The 17,772-nt window shown below is 39.3% G+C and overlaps 1 protein-coding gene across 2 annotated transcripts in view; it reads right to left on the reverse strand.

Annotated features, from left to right (window-relative positions):
- Positions 1–17,772, reverse strand: part of LOC123581004 (meiosis 1 associated protein) — a 69,868-nt gene that overhangs the window by 23,344 nt on the left and 28,752 nt on the right. The window lies entirely within an intron of this gene.

Raw genomic sequence — 17,772 nt, forward strand, 5'->3', positions numbered from 1 at the left:
TATAAAAAGCAAATTTTTAAAAAAAGTAAAGGAAAAAAAATGATGTACTCCCGGGCTTCCCCTCTGACACGATTATACAAGTCTGTCATTGGCACGCTGTAACTCACAAGTGTGACTAGCGGCCAGGAAGACAGGAATGGTCTGGTAGAGTATGACTTGATTTCAAATCTGAGTGAAAGGAGCTAGGGATGTGGGGTGGTGAGGCTTTGCTGGTCTACTTCCTGCTTCAGGCAACACTAGCTCAGGAACTGGGGTCTGGGTCTGCAGGTAAAGGTTGTCAGTAAAAGCCAAATATAAGGTGGTAGAGGAAGCACAGAGAGAGGAAATGAGGCAAGAGCTGGAAAGAAACTGAAAAGAAACCTGATTTTTTTCGCCTCACCATGAGGGACTCTCTGAAATACTTTTACAAAGAGCCTAAGAAAATTGATGAATTAACTTCTGTGTATGACTCATAGACCCCAGGGAGAAGGCTGGTTTATTTCTAGAACGACATTCCTGAGGACAAGGAGGCAGAGGTGGCAGACTCCACAGGGAACAAAGGGCTTCAGTCCAGCGTGTTGGTACCACATGGGGAGGTGTGGGGAGACTCAGATGACTTCATGTCATACTTCACGACTTATGCTGTGGCTGAAAAGGGACTCCAAATGCATTTCTCTTTGACTAGCATGATTAAAACTCTGCCATCTTCCATAACAGTTCTGAGGATTCACTGGGTAAGTATTTCATTCATTCCATCAAGCAGTAATTTTTATTATGTACTACGTATAAGATGAAATATTGTGCTGAGTACAAATATTATGATACTCTTTTCCTTTAAGGAGTTTATAAAACTACATTATTTTTTTTAAATATATGAAATTTATTGTCAAATTGGTTTCCATACAACACCCAGTGCTCATCCCAAAAGATGCCCTCTTCAATACCCATCACCCACCCTCCCCTCCCTCCCACCCCCCATCAGCCCTCAGTTTGTTCTCATTTTTTAAGAGTCTCTTATGTTTTGGCTCTCTCCCACTCTAACCTCTCTTTTTTTTTTTCCTTCCTCTCATCCATGGGTTCCTGTTAAGTTTCTCGGGATCCACATAAGAGTGAAAACATAAAAAAACTACATTATTCTCGACCATTCCTCTTCACACTGTCATCTGTCACATAACGCTTTAGGTACTACAGTGATAAATATGAAGTCACTGCCTAAGAAATATTCCTCGTGAGTAAAGGGAAACTATCTTTTTAATAATGTGAATTTTATAGGGGCGCCTGGATGGCTCAGTCGGTTAAGCATCCGACTTCAGCTCAAGTCATGATCTCACAGTTTGTGGGTTTGAGCCCCGCATCGGGCTCTGTGCTGACAGCTCAGAGCCCAGAGCCTGCTTCAGATTCTGTGTCTCCCTCTCTCTCTGCTACTCCACCACTTACACACACTCTCTGTCTCTCTCTCTCTCTCAAATATAAATAAACATTAAAAACTAAAAAAAAATAATGTGAATTTTATTTTGTCACAGGCAAAACAAGAAGTAATTTGATTTTTCTGAGCTTGAGGCCTGGACTTCAATTTGAGTAACAAGTATGCAAAGAACTGAATCCAGAACTTCAGTGAGGCAAAATCATTATTGAAGCATAAGAAGGCACATACAGAACTAAAGAAATGGAATTGAGCAAAGGATCTTAGAGAGTGGAGAGGAAAATATGGTTTCAAGTTCAAACAGTGGAATTTTGCAGAAAAAAAATGTGTTTCTTTTCTTTTCCTCAGGGAAAAGGCAGAAGATTAGAAACTCCTACATGGCAGTATAAGGAAACCACAGCAAAGTTATCTCCCATCAAACATCTGGAAATAGGAAAATAGAGGAGTTTTCTCAATTGTTAAACTATAGTATCAACACAGAGTGGTGAGGTCAGTGAAAAACAGTTACCTTAGGAAAAGAGAATGGCTTACTGACCAGAGCAAGATTTGGCTATAGCCTATGGATGGGACTAGCTTATCCAAAGAACGAATGTGTCTATTAGAAGGCGAGAGGGTTGGCCAGAAATGGAGCACAGAGAAGGAGAGCAACAGGGGCATGCACAGGCAGCACCCATCCAAGTATGGCTAGGAAGAGAGGGCATGCTGGCTCAGTGACCTGTCCCAGTGGAAGGAAGTGTTTGTCAAGTCTCTGCTGTTCTTGGTGTTATGGTGGTTATGGTTCTCTGTCTAAAATATTCTGGCTTATACTTTGGTCTTGAGCTTGGTAAGGTAAGTCTATCTCTGAGAGGATACTGACAAAATCAACTTTCTGATCTTATAAAGCTGAAGAATGAAGCCTGAAACATGGTACCTTTATGAAGGAAAATGCCAGCCTTCCCTGCAGACACCCCATCAGTGTTACTGAAGTTTTTTCCAACTTCTTAACTACAGGTTCTTGGGAGAGCCGCAGAGCGGACCTTCTTCCTTTGAAAAAATCCTCATGTAAGCTTCATATTTAAGCCCACAGTTTTGCAGGCTTAGAAAGGAGCCAGCAGCTTGTCAGGGCCAGTCACATTGTCCAAGCTAAAGACTAATGTGGAAACCAGAACACACTAGAGGGTAACTTCTTTTCCATTTTCTCTGTCGCTGGTTCAGGCACTCCTTTCCTTACGTCTGGATCATAGTAGTAGCCTCTTAATTGTCCTATGAACTCCATTCCTTCCCTTCAAGTACTTCTTAGGTACTACTACCAGTTAATTTTTCTAAAACATGGTTTCATCAGTTCCCTCCTTTGCTAAAGAGCACATACTGCCTTCCTTGGTCATTTTCTTGATGCTCCTCACTTACCCTAAACCATTTGCTTCTACTTATTATTCCTCACATACCTCACCCTTTCCTTCTTCTGTGATGGCTCATATGGTTCCTCCCCATCCCTACCTGTTGAGATCCTATGTGCCCATTTCCCTAACCCCTAGCGCAGTAGTTAGCTTACAGCTGAAGCTTAGCAAATGCCTGCTGTGTTAAACAATTGCTCCCCTTCCTCAGCTCTCATTACTTTTTCCTGTAACTCTTCTGCTTCAACTAAATTAGTCTCCTTACCACATGACTTCCTTCCTTCCTTAGTGCTTTTATTACTCTGTCAATCCATGGCTTGCTCCTCCCCCAGAACTCAACTGGGAACTGACTCTGTCCCGGAAGTTATCCTTAATTATATTCTCCCTTATTTGGGTTTACTCAGCACCTCTTGGGTATCTGTGGGCTCCATTTGGGCAATACTAATTACATTTGCTAATTTGTTTCTTCTGAAGGGTTTTCTTCTCTTTCCGCGAGTTTATGAAAAGTGGTGGGATGTAATGTTAAGAGCAGGGTTTGAATTGCGACTTAAAAGTTGTTAGCTATGGGGGCACCTGGGTGGCTCAGTCAGTTAAGTGGTGACTTTGGCTCAGGTCATGATCTCGTGGCTTGTGAGTTCAAGCCCTGCATTGGGTTCTGTGCTGGCAGCTCATAGCCTGGAGCCTGCTTCAGATTCTGTGTCACTCTCTCTCTCTGACCCTTCCCTGCTCATGGTCTGTCTGTCTCTCAAAAAAATAAATAAACATTGAAAAAAAAAAGTTGTTAGCTATGTGACTTTGGACAAAGTACAACCCATTTCATAGTTATAGTGAGGCAGAAGAAGTGAGATGATTATGTGTGAATGGCATGCACAGGTCCAAGAAATGGCATTTTCTCCCCACCGCTAACATAGGTAAGAACATCGACATGCAGAACTGTGTTTCTCACAAACAATGAAATGTGCTAAACCTGGAGTATGGGGAAGAGACTTCTCACTTCTCAGAAGTTGAAGAGCAGCTCCCACCTTGACTGGCGAGCAGGGCACTGGGCACTGAATGAGACAGGTCCCACTGACGGTATGAAATAGGAAGGTTACAGGAGTAAGTGCGGCTCTGGGTGTTTGGGTGGTTAGGACAAGGGAGGAAGGACTGGTGCATTGCAGCCAGCTGCAGGCAGCATTCACAGTCAGTGTTTGGACTTGCCCTGCCCTCCTGTGGCCACATGTAGTGATACCCTTTACTGAGCTCTTTGAAAGCTTTTCTGGAAGGGCCACAATAATACGAAAAACTAAGAAGGCCAAATCACTGAGAATAATGAGAATTTAGGTAATGCCTAAAGCAGTTCTTCTCAGAATTCAACCCTAAAACAGGGTTCCACAATGGAAATGTGTTTAAGGTGGGAGAATGTAACACTTTAACACACAAACAGATGTAGAATATTTAAAGTTGAGGCCCAGGAAAATGGTGCTCCAGCTCAGTCCTATAGACCCTCCCCAGGCCTATAGGCCAGAATGGTTCCTTTTCAAATGGCCCTCATATGGCTTGTCCTTGGGCAGGATACGCATTAGTGGTTCTGGAAACCCCCTGAAATTGTATACAATTCCATCTGTACATGTATAGGTGTATTCTAATAGGGTGGAGGAGGGGGATAGGCCCTTAGCTTATATCAGATTCTCAACAGTGCTGTGACCCCAAAAAGGTCAAGAACCACTGCAAAAAACTATGGAATTGTGGGGGCGCCTGGGTGGCTCAGTTGGTTAAGCATTCAACTCTTGGTTTCGGCTCAGGTCATGATCTCACAGTTCATGAGTTTGAGCCCCATGTTGGGCTCTGTGCTGACAGCATGGAGCCGGCTTGGGATTCTCTCTCCCTCTCTCTCTGCTCTAACCCCACTCACTCTGTCTCTCTCAAAAATAAATAAATAAATAAACATAAAAAAAAAAACAAAACTACGGAATTGTGATTTCTTAACCTCCCTGGGCCTGTTTCCAATCAGTGCTGTCTACCTTCTGAATACAGGGGTAGTACAGGATGTTAATAACTAGGGTAAGTAATCAGAGTGGACAAAGTTTGCTCAGGAACAACTATGCAGAGCCATCCAACCACTGTCTTTAAATCAACAATGATATGAGGATGATCTCCAACAGTTCACAATGTTGGGGGCAGTCTGGCTTGTCTTTGCGAACTCACGTGCCTCATTTGTGGAGGCGATCCTTGGACCCTGGGAGAAAGGAGAAGCTCCTTGACAGGAAGTGACAGGGCAGTGATGGCTATGGCGGTGCAGACTCCGCAGGGCAATGAGTGCAGGACTGACCAAGTGCTGACTATCTTCCCAGGGCTCCAATCTCCAAGAGAGGTAAAACATCACTAGAACTATAATGAGGATAGAATTTATTTCCCAGAACTGTTCTCAGGGAAAGCAGTGATGACATTCATTCATTCATCCTTTCATTTATTTAATCCATCATTCCAATAATTATTTATTTAGTGCCTTCTAGGATCTGGGCACTAATTTTGTCAACAATGAAAGAGACAAAGTCTCTGCTTTCATTGCTTACATTCTAGTGGGAACAAACAAACAATAAACAAACAACACACAAATGACTGAAACAGAAAACAACAGATAATGATAGACGGTATGAAAAAAAATAAAGCATGATAAGGGTATGGTGTGTGTATGTGTGTGAATATTTAGTTTGGCTGGACAGGTAAGTATTCTCTAAGAAGGTGACAGTTGAACAGAGACTTGAACCAAGTGAGAGTGAGTCTTGCTATCCCTGCTATTGGAGGAACAGCAAGAAGGCTAAAGCAGAATAAGGGAGAAGTGAGGCCTGGCTGATAAGCTGCTGGGGTGAAGGATGAGGACTCCAGAGGCACATGCGCAGGTAACAAGAGGAAGGCACTACAGTAACTTCTAAGAAGGGTATTTTCCATTATTGCGAGGTTTAGGTTTTGCTTAGGGAAATGTGCAAGATTGGGACAGAGCACAGCCAGCACTTCTTTCCTTTCTCTTTCTCTTTGTAGCCTTTGGCTCCTAAACAATTGATGAATTAGTATTTTAGAAATATTTGTCTGCAGGTGTACAAAACTATTAGCTTGCATGGAATGCCCACATGTCTCTGCTCAGCCATCCCACACAGGCTTTCCTGTTCTGTGGTGGTAGTGAGTGGTGGTGGAAGGAGAGGAAAGGAATCTGGGAATCCCAGGAGCAGAGCTCAAGCAGAGACCCCTCAGCCTGAAGTGGACATGCCTCTTTCCCAGCCTAGTTGGCTACCCAGGAAGTTCTATGGTAGACAGTCAAGCTGATATAGCCTGAGGTGGGCTAAAAAAAGACTCAACTAAAGAATAAAATCATCATGAAATGATTTACGGTGGATGTTCTACATTGTGAGTAATAAACTCAGGAACTACGGGCCTCGCTAGCTCTGAAATAGATCCCAACCTAATTTCAAAGTAAGCAGACGAATTAGGAAAAGAAAATGTTTCCAGAGCAATTACATTGGCCAGGAGATTTTAGAATCTCTTTTTCTTAGGCTTATGTATTTGTAAGGGGGGCAGAAGGCTATGACTGATGGTGGGGACTGCCCCATGGGCACTGCACCCCTAATCCCCACACCTCTGGAGCCACAGGAACAACCCTGGTTACAAGGAGCTGATGGTATTCCCTGCTAGTCATCCTGTTTTGAGTCGTGTAAGGCACCCTGCTCTGGGCAGCCCAACCCCAGAGGAGATCCTGCAGATGCAGGAAAGGAGGGTCTGGGTTAGTGGAGGGTGTGTGTATGCCTGAGGGCACCAGATTCAGCACCTTATCCACCTCGGTACCCCCAGCACTAGCACAGTGTCTGGCATACAACAGGAGCTCAATAAATGCTGCACTGCACAGGATAAACTAATTCTGGCCAGCCTGTTGCTTACTTTGTGATCTTAGACTAGTCTCTCATCACTCTAAGCTCAATTTCTCCATCTGTAAAGTGGGAATGATAGTAATACCTAGGCTTGGCATTCATTTGGATATAAAAAAAATGTTGATACCTAAAATCACTCCGTAGACTTTAAGGCATCATGCAACTATAAGGAATGGAAGATTAAATGTTATTTCTTTATTTTGAGAGACAGTGTGCACACAAGCAGGGCAGCGGCAAAGGGGGAGAGAGAGAATCCCAAGAAGACTCCACACTCAGCACGGAGCCCGACTCGGGGCTCAATCTCATAAGACTATGAGATCATGACTGTGAGATCATGACCTGAGCTGAAATCAAGAGTCGGCTGCTTAACTGACTGAGCCACCCAGCCGTCCCTAAGGTATGAAAGATTAGAAAACTGCCTTCTAGCTGTCTGCATGTGAACATTTTAGTCACTAAAATCCAGTACCCTTTCTTTCTCTTTCTTTCTTCCTTCCTTCTTTTCTCTTTCTTTCTTTCTTTCTTTCTTTCTTTCTTTCTTTCTTTCTTTCTTTCTTTCTTTCTTTCATGTGTGTGACATTTTTCTCTTCAATAAAGTATACAAGTTGTAAGAAAACATATTTCATTTATGGGCCTTAATATTTCTATTTTCATTTTACTAAAAAAAAAAAAAAAATACAACCCACATGCAAAAGAGGTTGGTTGCTCCTGACTGAGATACCAAAGTCTAAAGCATAGTTTAACTTGGAAAATACTAGACTTAGACAGTATTTAAAGAGTCTTTTTTTCCTGCACAAACATATTTACATAGTCTATAAACAAAAAAGCCTTTAATGTAAATTGCAACGCAAATCTGAAAAGGTGACTAGGAGAAAGTGTTTTCATAGGCACTGTGGTGAGGGAGAACAGGAAAGCAGGTTATTTAAGAGGTTTGAATGGGGGCGCCTGGATGGCTCAGTGGGTTGAGCGTCTGACTCTTGATATCGGCTCAGGTCATGATCCCACATGACCTCTCTCTCTTTTTCCCTCAGTCCCTCTCCTCTGCTCACACACACACTCTCTCTCTCTCTCTCTCTCTCTCTCAAATTAAAAAAAAAAAAAATAGAATAGTTAAAAAAAGAGGTTTGAATGAAGAGGATGTGGGGCTGGGAAGGCACTAAATATATTAGCATGGCCCCAAGAACTAGCCCAAAGAGCTTTGTCTCTGTAATGCCCAATGGAGCCAAAGTAAGGATTTACTCTGAGATGAAAACAAAAGTAAGAGGAACCAAGAAAGAATATAAAACTTACTGGAGAGCTTGGTAGAAGAAGAAACAGTTTTAAAAAGACACAGAGATCCATCTGGGTGCCTGGGTGGCTCAGTTGGTTAAGTGTCTGATTTTGGCCTAGGTCATGATTTTGCTGCTCACAAGTTCGAGCCCCGTGTCAGAGCCTGGAGCCTGTTTCAGATTCTGTGTCTCCCTCTCTCTCTGCCCCTCCCCCACTTGTGCTCTGTCTCTGTCTCTCTCTCAAAAAAAAAAATAAATATTAAAAAAATTTATATGCAAAAAAAGACACAGAGACCCCAAAAATCATAAAACATATCTAGACAGACTGTGTGACAGCTTTGCGATCCTGTATATATGTATGGATTTTTGTGCTATTGGAAGTGTACATCTTCAGGGTATTGTATTTCTAGAAATGGGAGTGGTGAGTAAATGCACATGCCCCAAAACTGAATAATCCAATTATACAGTGGGCAGAAGACACGAATAGACATTTTTCCAAAGAAGACATACACATGGCCAACAGACGCATGAAAAGATGCTCGACATCACTTATCATCAGGGACGTGCAAATCAAACGTACAATAAGATATCATCTCACACCTGTCAGAATGGCTAAAATCAACAACACAGGAAACAACAGGTGTTGTTGAGGATGTGGGGAAAGAGGAATCTTCATGCACCATTGGTAGAAATACAAACTAGTGCAGCCACTCTGGAAAGCAGAATGGAGGTTTCTCAAAAAGTTAAAAATAGAACTAAACCTTATGATCCAGCAATTGTATTACTAGGTACTTATCCAAAGAATACAAAATACTAATTCAAAGGGATATGTTCACCCTGATGTTTATAGCATCATTATCTACAATAGCCAAGTTATGGATACAGTCCAAATGTCCATCAACTGATGAATAGATAAAGAAGATGGGCTATATATATAAAATGGAATATTACTCAGACATCAAAAAGAATGAAATCTTGCCATTTGCAATGATGTGGATGGAGCTAGACAGTATTATGCTAAGTGAAATAAATCAGTCAGAGAAAGACAAATACCATATGATTTCACTCATATGTGTAATTTAAGAAACAAAACAAACAAGCATAGGGTAAAAAAAGAGAGAGGCAAACCAAGAAACAGACTCTAAACTATAGAGAACAAACTGATGGTTACTGGAGAGGAGATGGGTGGGGGGATGGGTTAAATAGGTGATGAGGTTTAAGGAGTGCACTTGTGATGAGCAGCGGATGATGTATGAAGTGTTGAGTCATTAAATTGTACACCTGAAACTAATATTACACTGTGTGTTAACTGGAATTTAAATAAAAACTTAAAAAGAGACTAAAATTTTAAAAATTTCAATAAATGAATCCACAGCAACAAAAAAATGCAAACAAACAAAAGGTAAATGCACATATCATTTTGTTAGATATTGCCAAATACCTCTCCAAAAGGGTTGTGCCACTGTGCATTCTACCAGCAATGTATGGATGGGTAGCCTCACCAACAGAATGTGTTCTCATACTTTTTTTATTTTTTTATTTATTTATTTTTTTAATTTTTTTTTTCAACGTTTATTTATTTTTGGGACAGAGAGAGACAGAGCATGAACGGGGGAGGGGCAGAGAGAGAGGGAGACACAGAATCGGAAACAGGCTCCAGGCTCTGAGCCATCAGCCCAGAGTCTGACGCGGGGCTCGAACTCACGGACCGCAAGATTGTGACCTGGCTGAAGTCGGACGCTTAACCGACTGCGCCACCCAGGCGCCCCTCATACTTTTTTTTTTAAACAGGTGGGAAGTAGTATGTCAGTGTGATCTTAATTTTCATTTTTCTAACTGTGAGTGATGTTGAAAATATTTTCATATGTTTAAGGGCCATTTTAAAATATCTTTTGAATTATCTGCTCATGTCTTTTGTCCATTTTTTCTGTAGGGTTTTTGTCTTTTTTTCTTCTAAGTTTTTAAGTGTTCTTTTTATATTAGAGATATTAGTTCTTCCTCTCTACACCCCGCCCCTCCCCCCCCCGATTCAAATTGCAAATACTTTGACCTAGTTTTTAAGTTGTCTTTTGACTTTGCTTCTGGTGGCTTTTGCCATGCCATATTTTTATTTTGCTATATTTTTGTTTTTATACAGTTAATTTTTATGTAGTTAAAAAAATACTATACCTGGATTTTGAGTCATAGGTAGAGAAACTTTCCCTATTCTAAGATTATAAAGGAATATATCAGTGTTTCCTTTTACTACTCTTTAAATATCATTCTTTACATTTAGGTCCCTGGTCCACTTGGAATACTTTCTAGATGGTTAGCCAGTTGCCCCAGCACCACTTCTGGAACAAGTCCATTTTTGCTCTTGTAATTTGAGAGGCTACCTTTATCTTATACTATATTTACATCTGTACTTGGGTCTATTTCTGTCCCCAATCAATCCTTGTATTATGCTAACTAATGCTCCAGTGCTAGGTATATGATGGGGCCAATTTCAGGTGGGAAAGTGGCCAGATTGTCCAAGGCTGGGTGGAAATAAGAAAGGTCATTTGCTAAGTAAAGCTGGGGTAGTATGTGCATCTGTAGGTGCTAGAGGATGAGAAGGAGAAAGGAGGTGGAGAGATGAGTTGGGATTTAATCAGAAGAACTTCTTTTAAGTTATAGTCTCATAAAGACAGAGAGAAACGATGGAGCACTTGAGCTTACTGAAGTGAATGGAAGATAGAAGAGGAGGTAAAAAGAAAGAACCAAACTGATCAACAGTGAATAGTGACTTCCCGACTGGTTGGGTTCTAATACCTTACAAACTGATTTTCTTCTAAATAACAGCTATAAACTCTAGATATAGATTATATACACACACATTTTTATATACACCTATATATACATTCACACACATGCACACGTGTGTGTGTGTGTGTGTGTGTGTGTGTGTGTGTAGTAAAAAACTAACAGCTGAGGGCTGTGGAGATTGAACAAAAGCGTATTTCAGAGAGGAATTGAAACTTGGGAGTAAGTGACCAGCAAAGAATGGGTTCCCCTGAGGGTGACCTCAGTGTTACCTTAGCATAGTAGCTAAAACCTTAATAGAAAGGCCTCTGTCTTTCACTGGCCTTACCAGGGGAAGGAGCCTGGGGCAAACAGAGATTCCAGAAAGTGAGGAAAAATCCAAGAAATGAGGGAGCCAGAGAACCCAAAATTGTGTGTTTAAAACTCAGTCCAGGCATCTTGCTGACCCTTGCACTACACATGTATGGGGCAAACTGAAAGCAGCTCATAGTTTAGTGTTAATGCAAATGATATCTGAGTCCCTGACTACTGCAAGCCATGACAGATTACAGTTTGAATCTAACAAAGTTAATTATCTACCAAAACAATTACTTTTCAGAGTTATATAGTAGAATCCAGAGTCCCTATAACAACATTCACAAAATACAACCCAAATGTTTTTGGCATACGAAGAGTCAGAAAATGTGACCCAGTTTCAAAGGAAAATACAATCAACAGAAGCAAACACTGAGATGAGAAAGCTATCAGATTTATCAAAGACTTTAAAGCAGCATAATTATGTAATTATATACATAAATTATAATTATGCTAAAAGAGGAGTGGAAAATATGTTCATAATAAATGCAAAGATGGGAAATATCAACAGAGAAATAGAAAATATAAAAAAGAATAATATAAAAATTTTAGAACTGAAAAATACAATATTGAATAAAAAAATTCACTGCATGGGCTTAAGAGCAGAGTGGAGATGAGAGATGAGAGGCCGTGAACTTAAAGATAGGTCAATGGAGATAATCTGAAAAAGAGAAAGAAAAAAGTTTGAACAAAACAAAACCAACCACAGAGGCTTGGAAAAATGTAAAGCAATTTTAAAATGTTTAACATGTGGGTAATTGGAGTCCCAGAAAAAGAGACAAAGGGGAATGAGATGGTAAATATACCTGAAGAGATTATGGCAGAAAATTTCCCACATTGAGTCAAGGATATAAATTTATATATAGGTTGTGATACTGTAACTTATAATAAGAAAGATATATTTGGTCTTTGTCCTGTTTCTGGCACAGAGCTCCTAAACTCTTTGGAATTTCCTAAGTGATGACAGCAATAAAGGTATCTTTTGTTGTATTAATGAGGCAACTTTTGGAAAGCACCTAAGGATGGGGTCCAGTTGCCAGAGGAGTCAATCATGTGATTAAGCGGTTGGAACTTTCAGTTCCACATAGTGGCCTCTGGGGAGGGGAAAGGGACCTGGAAGTTGAATCAATTACCAACGACCAACGATTTAATCACTTGTGCCTATACAATGAATTCCCCATAAAACCCCCTAAAAGGACATGGTTCAGAGAGCTTCTGGGTTAATGAACACGAGGAGATTTGGGGAGAGTGGGGTACTGGGAGAGGGCATGGAAGCTCTGATTCTCTTTTCACACACTTTGTTCTATGCATTTCTTTTATTGGGCTGTTCCTGAGTTCTACCCTTTTATAATAAAATGGTAATCTAGTAAGTAAAATGTTTCTCTGAGTTCTATGAGCCACTCTAGCAAATTAATCAAATCCAAGGAGGTGGTCATTGGAACCTCTGATTTATAGCTGATCAGTCAGAAGCATAGGTGACAACTTGGACTTGTAAGCGGTATCTGGTGTGTGCATGTGCATGTGTGCACGTGTGCAGGTGCGAAATTATTGTGGGACAGAGCCCTTAATTTGTGGATCTGATGCTATCTCTGGATACTGCTAGAGTTGAGTTAAGCTGTAGGACACCCAGCTGGTGTAGGAGAACTGCTTTTGTGGGAAATTGCCCCCACACATTGGAATTGGGCACAGAATGACTATAGATTCAAGCAGCTCAGTGAACCCTAAATAAGAAATCTGTGCCTGGTCACATCATTGTAAAACAAACATAAAGAGAAAATTCTTGAAAGCTGCCAGGTAAATGATCCTTTATATACAGAGGAAGGTGATTTAATGACTGAGACTTTTTTTTTTTTTTTAATTTTTTTTTCAACGTTTTATTTTTATTTTTGGGACAGAGAGAGACAGAGCATGAACGGGGGAGGGGCAGAGAGAGAGGGAGACACAGAATCGGAAACAGGCTCCAGGCTCCGAGCCATCAGCCCAGAGCCTGACGCGGGGCTCGAACTCACGGACTGCGAGATCGTGACCTGGCTGAAGTCGGACGCTTAACCGACTGTGCCACCCAGGCGCCCCTAATGACTGAGACTTTTAATCAGAAACCAGGGAAGGCCAAAAGACAGTGGAACGACATTTTTAATGTGCTGAAAGAAAAAATAACCTGTCAACCCATAATTCTATATACAGGAAAATACTCTTAAAGAATAAAGGTGAAATATGCACTTTCAGATAAATAACAAACTAAGAGAATGTGTCATCATCAGAACTAGCTACAAGAAATATTAAAATTCTTTGACCTTTAGGACATGATATCCAAAGGAAACTTGGATCTTCAGGAATGAATGAAGAACACTGGAAAAGGTAACATAAAAGACTTTTTTCTCTTAGTTTCTTTAGAATACATATGATTGTTTAAAGCAAAATTTATGATACTGTCTTGTGTAATTTATAATGTATACGTAATACACATGACAACTACAACATAAAAGACAGTGTCTGTGTGTCTATATAGTTGCAAGGTTTCTGTATTTTACATGAAATGGTACTATATTAATTCTAAGCAGGCTGCAGAAAAGTTTAAAAATATCCTTTAATCCCTGTAATATTTCTACATTTTATGTAAAGCATCACAATTATTTTATTTTATTACTAAATTTTTTTAACGTTTTATTTATTTTTGAGGGAGAGAGAGAGCGTGAACAGGAGAGGGACAGAGAGAGAGGGAGACACAGAATCTGAAGACAGGCTTCAGGCTCTGAGCTAGCTGTCAGCATAGAGCCCAGCGTGGGGCTCGAACTCACAAACCATGAGATCATGACCTGAGCTGAAGTCAGACACTTAACCAATTGAGCCACCCAGGTACCCCTATTTTATTATTTTCTTAAGTGACCTCTACACCCAGCATGGGGCTCAAACTCACAACCCTGAGATCAAGAGTCACATGCTCCACTGCCTGAGTCAGTCAGGGACCCCTAAAGTATTGTAATCTTGAGGCTTCTATGTTTTACGTGAAATGGACTCTGAGTAGACTGTGACAAGTTAAGGATATATAACATAATCCCTAGAGCAGCCACTAAAAAGTAATGCACGGAAGGATAGTTAAATGACAACAGATAAAATAGAATTCTAAAAGTAATAATCTACACTTGATCTTAGCTAAAAGGCTGAGAAGCAATCTAAAAGTAATAATCTAAAAAAAGCGGGAAAGCAGGGGAAAGATGAAGAAAACCCCGAGAAGACAAACAAAAAATAAAACAGTATACCTAAATGCAACCATATCAATACTTAGGGTAAATGTTAATGGAGTATATAGTCCAAATAAAAGGCCGAGATTAGCAGAATGGATAAAAAGCAAAACCCAATTACATACTGTCTATAAGAGATAAACTTTTAAGTATAGAGACACAAATGGGTTGAAACAAATGGATGAAAAAAGATGAACCATAAACACAGTAAGACCTAAGAAAAATAAAAACATATCCATACAAAGATTTGTTTATGGATATTTGCAACAGCTTTAGTCCCAACAGTCAAAAACTGAAACAGCAAAAGTGCCCATTACCAGGTGAATGGTTAAACAAAATGCGGCATATTCGTACAATATACTACTAGTCAGCAATAAAAAGAAACTACTGGTATAAACAACAACATGGATTAGTCTCAAAATCTGAAAGAAAGAAGTCAGACATAAAAGTATGTACTGTATGATTCTATTTGTATAGAATGCAAACTAATCTATAGACAAAAAGCACATCAGTAGTATATTCTACGGAAATGAGGGAGGAAAGGAGTGTAAAGGGGCATAAGGAATCTTTTAGGCATGATAGATATGTTCTGTATTTCAATTGGGGTGATGATTTGTGGGCATATACAACTGTCAAAACTCACTGAACTGTACACTTTGAATGGATGCAATGTACAATGTGTAAATTATTCCTTTATAAACTTGGTGAGGAAAATTTTTTTAAATCTTTATTTTCAAATAACTTTAGATTTTCTGAACTCTAAAAAAAATTCTTTAATTCAATTTAAAAAAAGGGAAGAACTGACATTTTCTGAGACCATGGCTCCCATTAATGAAATAAGCAGATGTCTCTCTGTGTTAAAAATCTTTAGGTAATAAATACAATAATGGTTCTAATTTAGTCTTAACACACAGGGAAATGACTTTAATGTGGTTATCAAAGACAGACTCGATGAAGAGCTGCATTTTCTGGTCCATTTTCCAAGATGCTGAAAGGGGAAAACAATCCATATGTGGAGTTTGACAACTGCACTGAAGCATGAAGCATAAGATAGGCTTTTTTTGTTTTTACTTTTTTTCTGGAATCCTTTAGGTAGCAATGAATCTTTATCTTCTGTTTGGGTTGTTAACATTTGGTGTTTCCTGAGAACACATATGGATAAAATACCTTTCCAAAAGAGCTGACATTGATCCCTAGCAAAGTCTAGAGGAAATATTAACCAGATGGTTTGTGAGCATTTAGAAAGGGAACCTGATATCCTCCTGTACAAGGCTGAGAAATATAGGCTGGCTGACAGCATCATTAGGTTGATTTGTAACTGACTGAAAGACTAACATACCCAAGCGAGTGCACTGCTGTCAATCTGGACAGACGCCTTCTTGATGTCAAAGTGCATTGATCATACTAGCCATTTAAATTTTGGCATATTTATTACCTAGCCATTCTTTAGAAAGCTATTATAAGATTTTTACTATATGCAAATGAACATATGCAACACATATTTAAGCTACAAGAGTAACGGCACAAGGAATACTCATGAATCCTTGTTCTACTTAAGATGTAGAACATCAACACTACTACCAAGATATCTGCATGCTTTTTTCTGATCGCCTCCAAGGGACACCTTGCCATACTGAATTTTGTTTATCATTCCTTTCCTTTTAAAAGTACTTTTATTGTTTTAAACAAATACTTTATTACTTAATTTTGATCGAGCTTTATAAAGAGGTATCATATATCTTTGTTTTCTTAATATATCTTAATTTTCTCAATATTGAGAAGATTCATCCACATTGTATGTAGCTGTGGTTCATTCATTTTCATAACTGTATGATATTCCATTTTGTGAATATACCTTGTAATATTTATTCATTCCTCATTCAATGGACATTTGAGTGGCTTCTAATTTGGGGGCTTTTTGAATAATGTCAATATTCACATTCCTGTATGTGTACAAATGGTACACATTTGTAGAAATTTTTGGAGATATTCTTCTAGGAACAGAATTGCTGGATTATAGGATATTGTGAATGTTACTTTACAACAGAATGACAAGCTGTGTACCAATTTACACTCTACCAGTGTATGAGAGTTTCTACTGCTCTGCTATTGTCAACACTATAGTGAGACTTCTTAATTTTTTGCAAACTAGTGAGCATAAAATGGTATATCATTTCAATTTGTATTTTGCTGCTTACTAATGAGGGTAAGAAATTTTTTTATGTTAATTTGCCACCAACTTTTTCTTCTCTGTAAAATGCCTGTTCAGATCTTTTGCTCATTTCAAATATGGATTTTTTTTTTTTTAAAGTTCTTTATTTTGTGGCATCTGGGTAGCTCAGTCACTTAAGCTCCGACTTCAGCTCAGGTCATGATCTCACAGCTTTGTGGGTTTGAGATCTGCACTATACTCTGTGGTAACAGCTCAGAGCCTGGAACCTGCTTCTGATTCAGTGTCTCTGTCTCTCTCTGCCCCTCCCCTGCTAGCATTCTTTCTCTCTCTCTCAAAAATAAATAAACATTAAAAAAATAGTTTAAGAAGTTCTTTGTTCTGTATACCAACTCTTTGTCATATGAGTTAGAAATATAATTTATCTTATCACTTAATACATGGTGTCTTTTGAGACTGGGGGGTGTTTTCTTGTTTCTTTTCCCCTCTCTCCCTCCCTCACGCTGCTCCTCCTTCCTCCTTTTTTTCCTTCCTTCTTTCACTTCTTGAAGAGTTTGTGTAAGATTTGACTGATCTGTTCCTTGAAAGCTTGATATAACTTAACTGTAAAGCTATCTAAATTGGTACATTATGGAAACCATTCCGATTTTTTATTTGTGAGTCAAATTTGTTACCTTTTTAGGAATGTGTCCATTTTTGTGTAAATGTTTGAATTCATAGTTCTATCTCCAGTTATGTTCCCTTTTCTGAATCCTAACATAGTTTCTTGTGCCTCTTTCCTTCTTTCTCTTTTTCCTTTATTAGTTTCACCAGAGGATTCTCTGTTCATCAGTTTTTTCAAAGAGCCAACTTTTGAATTGTTGATTATTTCCATTGCTCTTTTCAACTAAGGCAGTAAAGAGAATGGTTTAAGTATGTGAGATTTGGAGTTGAACTGCTTAGACTTGAATCCCTGCTTTATCTCTTAACTAAGAAACCTAGGGAAAGTTAATCTGTACAAGAAACTGTCTTAGTTTCTTCATTTATATCCATGAGGATTAATAAGATAATATGTGGAAACTATTTAGAACAGAAAGTATTTGGGCAGTAAGTGCTTAATAAAATGTTGCTATTATTATGGTCAAAAAGCAGAAGTTAGAGATCCATAAACAGAGTTAGGTTAAGAGAATGCGGCTTTTAGTTCATGTATCTTTTCCTTGAGGCTCAGAACTTACTTAAAAATGAGACAAGCTAGTAGCATTATTTCCTCCATTGACGGCTGTTTTATGGGATTATCTTTGGCT

The sequence above is a fragment of the Leopardus geoffroyi genome, chromosome A3 (genome assembly GCF_018350155.1).
Source record: "Leopardus geoffroyi isolate Oge1 chromosome A3, O.geoffroyi_Oge1_pat1.0, whole genome shotgun sequence".
Lineage (NCBI taxonomy): Eukaryota > Metazoa > Chordata > Mammalia > Carnivora > Felidae > Leopardus > Leopardus geoffroyi.